Genomic DNA, 9332 nt, shown 5'->3' with positions numbered 1-9332 from the left:
TATTGCTGAAGCCTGGCTTGGAGAATTTTGAGCATTACTTTACTAGCGTGTGAGATGAGTGCAATTGTGCGGTCATTTGAGCATTCTTTGGCATTGCCTTTCTTTGGGATTGGAATGAAAATTGACCTTTTCCAGTCCTGTGGCTACTGCTGTGTTTTCCAAATTTGCTGGCATATTGAGTGCAGCACTTTCACAGCATCATCTTTCAAGATTGAAATGGCTCAACTGGAATTCCATCACCTCCACTAGCTTTGTTCATAGTGATGCTTTCTAAGGCCCACTTGACTTCACATTCCAGGATGTCTGGCTCTAGATGAGTGATCACACCATCGTGATAGAGAGTAGACTAAATCCCAGTCTGGTACTAGCTTACCAGATAACAAACAAACAAAATGTGTTTATCTGTGAATCTTAGAAGTCTTTTCCATAAATCTTCAAGTAGCAGTATTCTTGCAAAGGCATCAGAATGAGACCATAGAAGGCATGTTTAAAATCTGATTAAATTGCAATTGACAAAGTAGCCTGGTCATTGCTGTGATATGTAACACTTTAATATGATAACTAGAATTATAACTGACAACATTTTACCAGGACATATCAGATTCTCATGAATTTCACATAATTTCTAGGATATCTATATTAGTAACATCAATCATACACTATAACCTGACAAGATTCACCACTCCTCCAACAATACTTCCCATGTAATTTAACATGGCAAATGAACTCAGGTAGTTTAACATCTCTCTTTGGGATGTCTCAGGGGCCCTCTGAAGCACCCCAAAGTTAGCTAGATGTCAAATGATTTAGGAAATGTTTTCAATAAATATCAAACGGGTTTATAACACTCTGTCGGATAGGATCATATAAGTCACTATGAAACAATAGTTACTCACTTAGCCAAAGGTAACAAAAGATTTCAAAGGTAAACATAGATCACTTCAGAGATAAAGAAACTTAAAATCCATTATCAAAGGCAATTCAACATCTCAAGAAAACTTGTATTTATGCACAAAACTCTTCCCTTGGGGTCCACTTCCCATAAAACCTCTCATCACATTCTGTACCCATTACTTTGTTCTCCCATCCTGAAACAGCCACCTGTAAGTCAGACCCACTTCCCTCTCCCTCCATAAAATGTAATTTCATGTCTCATATCTTTTTTACTGAAAACACACATCCTACTTTCCTTAAGCAACCAAGAACTGACCTTTATATTAGCATTCTATAGATTGGTGAACATAATTACCAGTGATAATTTCTAAAGAAAATTCTAGAGAACATCTCAAGATGGCATCAAACATTATTCATTAATAGTCCAAAATCTCTAGTTTCTCTCTAAGAGGAAGTTAGTGTTCAGTAATCAATGTTTCAGATTCTTATTTGGAAATGACCTAGCTATTCAATAAGCTTCTGTCACTTAGTTTAGCATCCCCCTAGAAATTCAAGTTACCCCAATCTGGAAAGACTACTTTAGACAGGCATTCCTAAAATATAATTATTCTTAATAGTTTATCTAAAAGTTAATATCTCACTTACATTTTTTATGAGTTTTTTTCTTCTAGAAGTACTTTCCTTGTTGGCAGACTTGTAACAGATATAACAATATAACAATATTTAACTTATAATAAACCTAGGCACAATTAAAATATTATGCTTAATGTTAATGACTCTTAGACATGTCTATATGAGGTTAGCAAACAAACATTAATACTAGATATTTCATATTGAATATTTCCCAGTTCACGTGAATCTGATATTCATTTAGATTAATTGCACTTGTATTTAGAATTGTCTGATTTGTAAGTACTTATTTTTCTTTGAAGTGAAGTCGCTCAGTTGTGTCCAACTCTTTTCAACCCCATGGGCTGTAGTCTAACAGGTTCCTCTGTCCATGGGATTTTCCAGGCAAGAATACTGGAGTTCGTTGCCATTTCCTTCTCCAGGAGATCTTCCTGACCCAGGGATTGAACCTGGGTCTCCTGCATTGTAGGCAGACACTTTACCATCTGAGCCACCAGGGAAATGTGACCCTCAAATAAATGGCCAGCTGACTTTCAACCAGCATCCTGAAAGGATAGTCTTTTCAACAAGTGGTGGTGGAACAACTAGAGAGCCGGTAAGTGAAACAAACCAACCAACTCCCCCCAACCCTTACTTTAAGAACTTTTATTCTTCAACTTTTCTTTAGGCCAATTAAATTAGAACTCATTTACCATTTTGGCAATATTATTAAAACAAACAAACAAAAGACACACATTAAGACATACATAAATTGAGACAGAAAGGCAGAAATCTCATAGTTTTCCACTTGACATTTAAAATGTCTCTTTGATGATCCCCCCCGCCACCCATTTTCTTGAAGTTCTAATTTGCCCAACGGAGAAGGCAATGGTACCCTACTCCAGTACTTTTGCCTGAAAATCCCATGGATGGAGGAGCCTGGTAGGCTGCAGTCCATGGGGTCGCTAAAAGTCGGACACGACTGAAGCGACTTCACTTTCACTTTTCACTTTCATGCATTGGAGAAGGAAATGGCAACCCACTCCAGTGTTCTTGCCTGGAGAATCCCAGGGACTGCGGAGCCTGGTGGGCTGCCGTCTATGGGGTCACACAGAGTTGGACACGACTGAAGTGACTTAGTAGTAGTAGTAATTTGCCCAAGGCTGAGGTCTCAGACAAAGTGGGCTGTGTATTTCATGTATTTCAGGGACATGAAAAGGGTTAACTTCAAGCTTTTCCCTAGGCAGTCTTTTTAACAAACTTGTTGTTTTTAATTGCATATGCAAAAAGAACTTGTTTTGCAGTTTCCAAGAAAAAATTTTTTTTCAGTTTAACCAGTTTTCTCCAAAGTCTAAAGAATATCATGGCCATCCTGTGTCAGAAAGTCACCTTTCCTTTCTGTAGTCATAGTTTTATACCTGAATTATAGGCCAAATAGTGCTCAAATTGACTCTGATATCAGGGGCAGATCAGCTGATAAAAATTGTGGATTGTCCCTCTGGTGGGAAGGGAGGTCTTTGTCCCATCAGAAGGATCTGAAGGGTTAAGGGAATTTGCAAGAGTGGGGCAAGCTTGGTCCTTCCCCACCCTGAGAAACAGGAATAGTTACAAGGGAATTCTTTAGGATGTTCAGGGGTGGGGGAAGCTTGGTTCTCTCCCGACCTGAGAGATAAGCATAGTTAGAACATTCTTCAGAATGTTAGGAGAGCTTTTGATCCTTCAGGCTTTTAAATATAGGAGAAAGACCTGGACCAAAGGGAACCTCAGAATCCTCTCCAAGAGATCATGTGGGCATGAAAGGTCGAGTAGGGGTCATCTAGGAAACCTGATGGAGGGAGACAGAGGGGGACAGGAAGGCAACAGGAAGACATGTGGCATGAGTCCCTGAGACCCGGATTCCAACTGAGGGCCCTGAAGGACTGAATGTAAAGAGATTAGGTTCCCTCACTGCTTTTGGCAAAAGCTAGTGTGCCTTTCAGAGGCCATTTTTTGGGGTCCCCCATGGTGCAGAAGTGCAGCTGGGAGGAGTTGCCGCACTTCCAAGGTCAGGGGCGGCAGCTGAGAGGAGCTACCTCACGTCCGAGGTAAGGAGCAGTGGCTGTGCTTTGCTGGAGCTGCCGTGAAGAGACACCCCATGTTCAAGGTAAGAGAAACCCAAGTAAGACAGCAGGCACTGAGATAGGGCATGAGAGGACAGACAGAAACCACAGTCACAGACAGCTAGCCAATCTGATCACACGGACCACAGTTTGTCTAACTCAGTGAAACTAAGCCATGCCCTGTGGGGCCACCCAAGACGACAGGTCATGGTGGAGAGGTCTGACAGAATGTGGTCCACTGGAGAAGGGAATGGCAAACCACTTCAGTATTCTTGCCTCGAGAACCCCATGAACAATATGAAAAGGCAAAAAGATAGGACACTGAAAGATGAACTCCCCAGGTCGGTAGGTGCCCAATATGCTACTGGAGATCAGTGGAGAAATAATTACAGAAAGAATGAAGGGATGGAGCCAAAGCAAAAACCACACCCAGTTGTGGATGGCAATGGTCTTAGAAGCAAGGTTCGATGCTGTAAAGAGCAATATTGCATAGGAACCTGGAATGTTAGGTCCATGAATCAAGGTACATTCAAAGTGGTCAAACAGGAGATGGCAAGAGCGAACATTGAGTTGGACTATAAAGAAAGCTGAGCACCGAAGAATTGATGCTTTTGAACTGTGGTGTTGGAGAAGACTCTTGAGAGTCCCTTGGACTGCAAGGAGATCCAATCCAGTCCATTCTAAAGGAGATCAGTCCTGGGTGTTCATTGGAAGGACTGATGTTGAAGCTGAAATTCCAATACTTTGGCCACCTGATGTGAAGAGCTGACTCATTTGAAAAGCCCCTGATGGTGAGAGAAATTGAGGGCAGGAGGAAATGGGGACGACAGAGGATGAGATCATTGGGTGGCATCACCAACTCAATAGACTTGAATTTGTGTAAGCTCTGGGAGTTGGTGATGGACAGGGAGGCCTGGCGTGCTGCAGTCCATGGGGTCACAAAGAGCCGGACATGACTGAGCGACTGAGCTGAACTGAGTTTGTATTTGGGCCAGGCCTTTTGCAGGGCTAAATTTTCCAGTTTCTGAGAATGTAGCCAAGGGGTGAGTCTGAGAGAGGCTCCCGGGACGTACCAGAGCTCACTCTTGGCCTATCTGCCATAGAATGGGGTACTGAGGGTCACCGGCTGACAGAAAGGCCTCCCTTTTGCCCCAGTGATTGCCCCGTGTGACTAATGCATGCAAATGGCTGACGGACCCAACAGTCGTGCCCGACAGTGAGAGGTGACCCCTAAGAACCGTGCAGCTAGGGCACCGTGTGACCCGGGCAGAGACAGATTCCATACTTTTCACAAGTGCACGGGGAACATTCTCCAAAACTGACCATATGTTAGGCCAGAAAATAAGTCTACTCTAAATAGACTCAAATCATAGAAAGGAACTTTTTCCCGTCACAATGCAATGAAATGAAGTCAATAGTAGAAGGAAAAGTGGGAAAATCCACAAGTATGTGAAGATTAAACACACTCTTAAATAACCAGTAGGCTAAAAAATAATTTAAAAAAGGAACTTAGAAAATACCTGGAGACAAATCAAAATATTAACAGAGCATACCAAAATGTATGGGATTCTGCAAAAACATCACCAACAGTGAAATGTAAAGCTGTGAATGCATACATGAAAAAGAAAGCTCAAATAAGCAACCTATCTTTCACCTAGGCACAAAAGGGAGAGCAGACCAAACTCAAAGCTAGAAGAAGGAGTGAAAATAGTAAAGATTAACTCTCAGATAAATATACAGAAGAGGAACACCAAAGAAATCAATTTTAAACAAAAGTTACTTCAAACAGGTCAACAAAAGTAACAAATCTTTAGATATACTGACTAAGAAAAAAGACAACTAAAATCAGCAACAAAGAGGAAACATAACTGCTGATAAGACAAAATAGCCCAGTAAGGGAGAGCTCTGAGCAGCTGAGCGCTGTGAGATGGGATAACCTGGTGAAATTCTGTTGTTTAAGCCTCAGTCTGTGATATTTTATTCTGGCAACCCTAGCAAACTAGCATAGCTTTATCCTCTTTCTTGCAAATAAAAGTTATGAAAATAGTGCCAAAACCCACAAAGTATATCAAGTATCCAAAAGGAGGAAAAAAGAAAAGGACAAATTACCTAGGGTGTTGAGAAAAATCTTTTTCTTTGTTTCTTATCAAAGTTAAAATAAAAACATCAAAACCACCAGAAAAGACTCATGAATAGACTTTTTAGAGAAGCCATACCATAACCGTGGTAAAACAACCAGAAAGTCATTCAGTTGATAAAAACAGTAAAATAATATAGTTAAATAAAAACAGTAAAATGCATTTTATTCTTTGGAGGTTTTTAAAAATTCAATTTATTGAAAATTCCAAAGAGGTTTTAGTACAGGTACATGATTCAAGATACTGAAAATATGTTTTGCCTTAATCTGTGCCTCCTGTCATTTACCCTGTGTGTCTAGGTAGTATTTTGTTTCTTACGGATCCTTCTAGAATTCCTTATAAGCAAACATTAAAAAATATTTCTCCTTCATGCCCTAATTCAAAACATAAATAGTGATATATTAAGCATGGTGTTTCGGTACATGTTGCTTTTATTTATTTGACAATGCCTTGGAAGTGGTCCTCTATCAGGACATAATTTCCTGCACAGCAGTGCACTGAGCGGATGATGTAGTAGTATAATACTTCTTGCCCATCCACTTTGGGATGAACACTGATATGCAACCATCTGTTTATATTATGAACAATGCTGCAATGGAGAACTGTGACCTGTGCTATTCTGCTGCTAGCAAGTGTAGGATATATTTCCAAAGGATTTGTAACCTGGAGTATTTGTAACTGTGAGAGCATTTGATAAGATGCTACCAGTAAGAACCTTCTGAGCTACCAATGAGCCTTTCTCTTAAACTGCAACTTCATCACACCACTCCCCCACCTGTGTTTAAAACTGCTTTCCAATGCTTTCTAACCTTCAGAAACCCTCTATAATCTTCCCTTTCATCAACACTGCCCTTTATTCTCGGTGAAGTTACAACATCACCAGGTACGTACCTGTTGTCTCCACTCTTCTCTGGGTCCATCACTGCTCAACTCACTCCATCAGAGCTGGAGCCAATGTGGCCAGATAACTCCTTGAGTATAGAGAAATGGGTCATGGATGATCTGAACCAGGGAGCCTGGTGCCCAGGAGAGAGGGAGGGTCCGTAAGGGGTGTAACTGGGAAGAAGGAAAGGTATATTAGGTTTGATCCACGGTAATTTTTCAGGTGAAGATTCTATAGAGCCCAGACATGGGAGCAGGAGTCTTGGTTGGAGAATTTGTACTTGGGAATTTGTACCCAAATATCACAGCTAAAATGGGAGGCAGGGACTCCAAAGGGATCAGCATGTGAGTGAGTCTGCTGTGAACCTGCTGTGAGTGCCAGGGAGAGACACACACGGGCAAGGATGCAGCAGAGAGGCAGGAAGGCAACAGCAGGCTTTCCAAAAGGAAGGAGAGAGCGTCATGGCAATAAGGACGTGTCACAGAAGCATGTGCCACAGAAGGGTGGCGGTAAATGGAAAAGGGATCAGAAGTCATTAATAAGTCCTGGCAAGTTGCTTCATGAGAGGCTAAGGGCAGAATCAGACCATAGGATACAATGAAAGACAGATAAAATCGGTAGGTAAAACCCATTCATGTTCAAATCGAGATTTTGTTAAGATGCTCTTTTAAGGAACATAGAAATACAATCTCAGATGGGAGGATGTTGAAGTAGGTGATGTAGGTGATGGCTGACAGAATGATTCCCTGCCTAGAAGACATCCCGTCAGCAACAGTTCTGTGCAGAGTCGGGCAGAGAGCCCATGACACCGGCGGATGGATGTGATAGGAGACACGTGTGGAAAAGGCTGGTGACCGGAGGTCTTCAGGGAAGAGGGAATTCTTGCAGACTACATGTGCCAGTGTGCAGATAACATCAAGGGGGAGCTATTTGGGTCTTAGGAATTACTTAACCTGAAAAAAAATTATTTAAACTGAATTTTAAATTGGCACCATGTAAAGTGCAATGGCTTCCCTGGTGGTTCAGGTCGTAAAGAATCTGCCTGCAATGCCGGAGGCATGGGTTTGATCCCTGGGTCAGGAAGACCCCCTGGAGAAGAAAATGGCAACCCATTCCAGTATTCTTGCCTGGAGAATTCCATGCACAGAGGAGCCTGGTGGGCTACAGGCCATAGGAAAGCATGGTAGGAATAAACCCAGCAACGTGAGGAAGTGTGCTGTGTGCTGGGTTTTTCACCAGGACAAAGCCTGCCAGCTTTGGATCAACCCCTTTTGTCTCTGAACTTTTCTTGTATTTTAGTGTCTTTCTCTTTTATAATTTAAAAGCCACATTTCTTAAACTTTCCAAGCAGTTTTCCTGGTGGGCTTTCTCCCATGGAAGTAAGATTTCTAGGCATGGGTTCTATGTTTCCTTTCTACATAAACTTCATAAAAATCCCAACATTTTTTTGAGGCAACAGTTCTGCAAACTGTAGAAATAAATTTATTTTGGTCCATACTGGCCAAGACTACAAAAATTGCTCCTCAGTCTCCTGAGTTTAAAATAGGCTCTGTGGTACCATCAAGGTTCCTGCTGATCTCAGATCCTGTGATCTTGCTGGTGCCTTGACTACTGCATGCACTCTGTCTGACTGCCAGGGCCCTGCGTCATCCATCTGTGTGGGCACGTGGCATCGATGTGCTGTATTTATGTGAGAAGTATTCAGAGCAGGATCAAATCCCGGGATCAGGGACTGGCAGCTCTGAGCTAGCACTGACTCCGCCCTCCGCCCCGCCCCCCTTCCCGTCACCACGTGTGCGCTCACTCATGTCAACTCAGCCCCCATGTGTTTCTACCCTCCAAGTTGGTGCCCATCTCAGGGCCCTTGTCCCTGCTCTTCCCTCTCCTAGAATGCCGTTGTCCTAGATCTTAAAGTGGCTGCTGTTTTCTGCTCATCTGGATGGCAGCTCAGATATTACCTCTCGGATGGGCATTCTTGGACCAGCCTGTCTAATGCTGGTGTTTCCCCTTTACCATCCCTTGTGACCCTGATGTTTTCCATCAGTGTTGTTTAGTCACTAAGTCACGTCTGACTCTTGCAACCCCAGGGACTGCAGCCTGCCAGGCTCCTCTGTCCACAGGATTTCCCAGGCAGGAATACTGGAGTGGGTTGCTATTTTCTTCTCCAGGGGATTTTCCTGACCCAGAAATTGAACCCATGTCTCCTGCTTGGCAGGTGGATTCTTTACCACTGAGTCATCTGGAAAGCTCAGTTTTTTCTTTATAATGCTAATCAAAACGTTTTCCCCAATTAAAATGTTTATTTATAAGAGTCTGTGTACTCCAGAAAGTCACATGAGGTCAGGGTCCCTATCTGTTCATTTATTAACGTGTCTCCAGTGATTACAATTCTCAATTGATAAGTATTTATTGAGTAATGAATACAAGAGCCTTAAGGTCCCTTTAATGCAAATTCATGGATTAGAAATGAGAAGTGAGCTACCAAGTGTCCCACAAGTGGTCACCTCAAGCCAATCCAGAGATAGTGAACTGCACACTTTGGAGCAGAATGAACTGCTAGTGACTGAAATAGAAGATGGACACTGGGATTCCGGTGAAAAACATTCTCCACAATATAAACCGTGGGAAAATTTAGTGTGACTTATTAAACCGACAGATCTTATGAAAACGGGCAAAAATTGCCTAGTGACTTGATATACCTGAAGGATT

Source organism: Bison bison, unplaced genomic scaffold, assembly GCF_000754665.1.
Source record: "Bison bison bison isolate TAMUID 2011002044 unplaced genomic scaffold, Bison_UMD1.0 scf7180017864349, whole genome shotgun sequence".
Taxonomy (NCBI): Eukaryota; Metazoa; Chordata; class Mammalia; order Artiodactyla; family Bovidae; genus Bison; species Bison bison.
Note: the sequence above shows the minus strand (reverse complement) of the source record.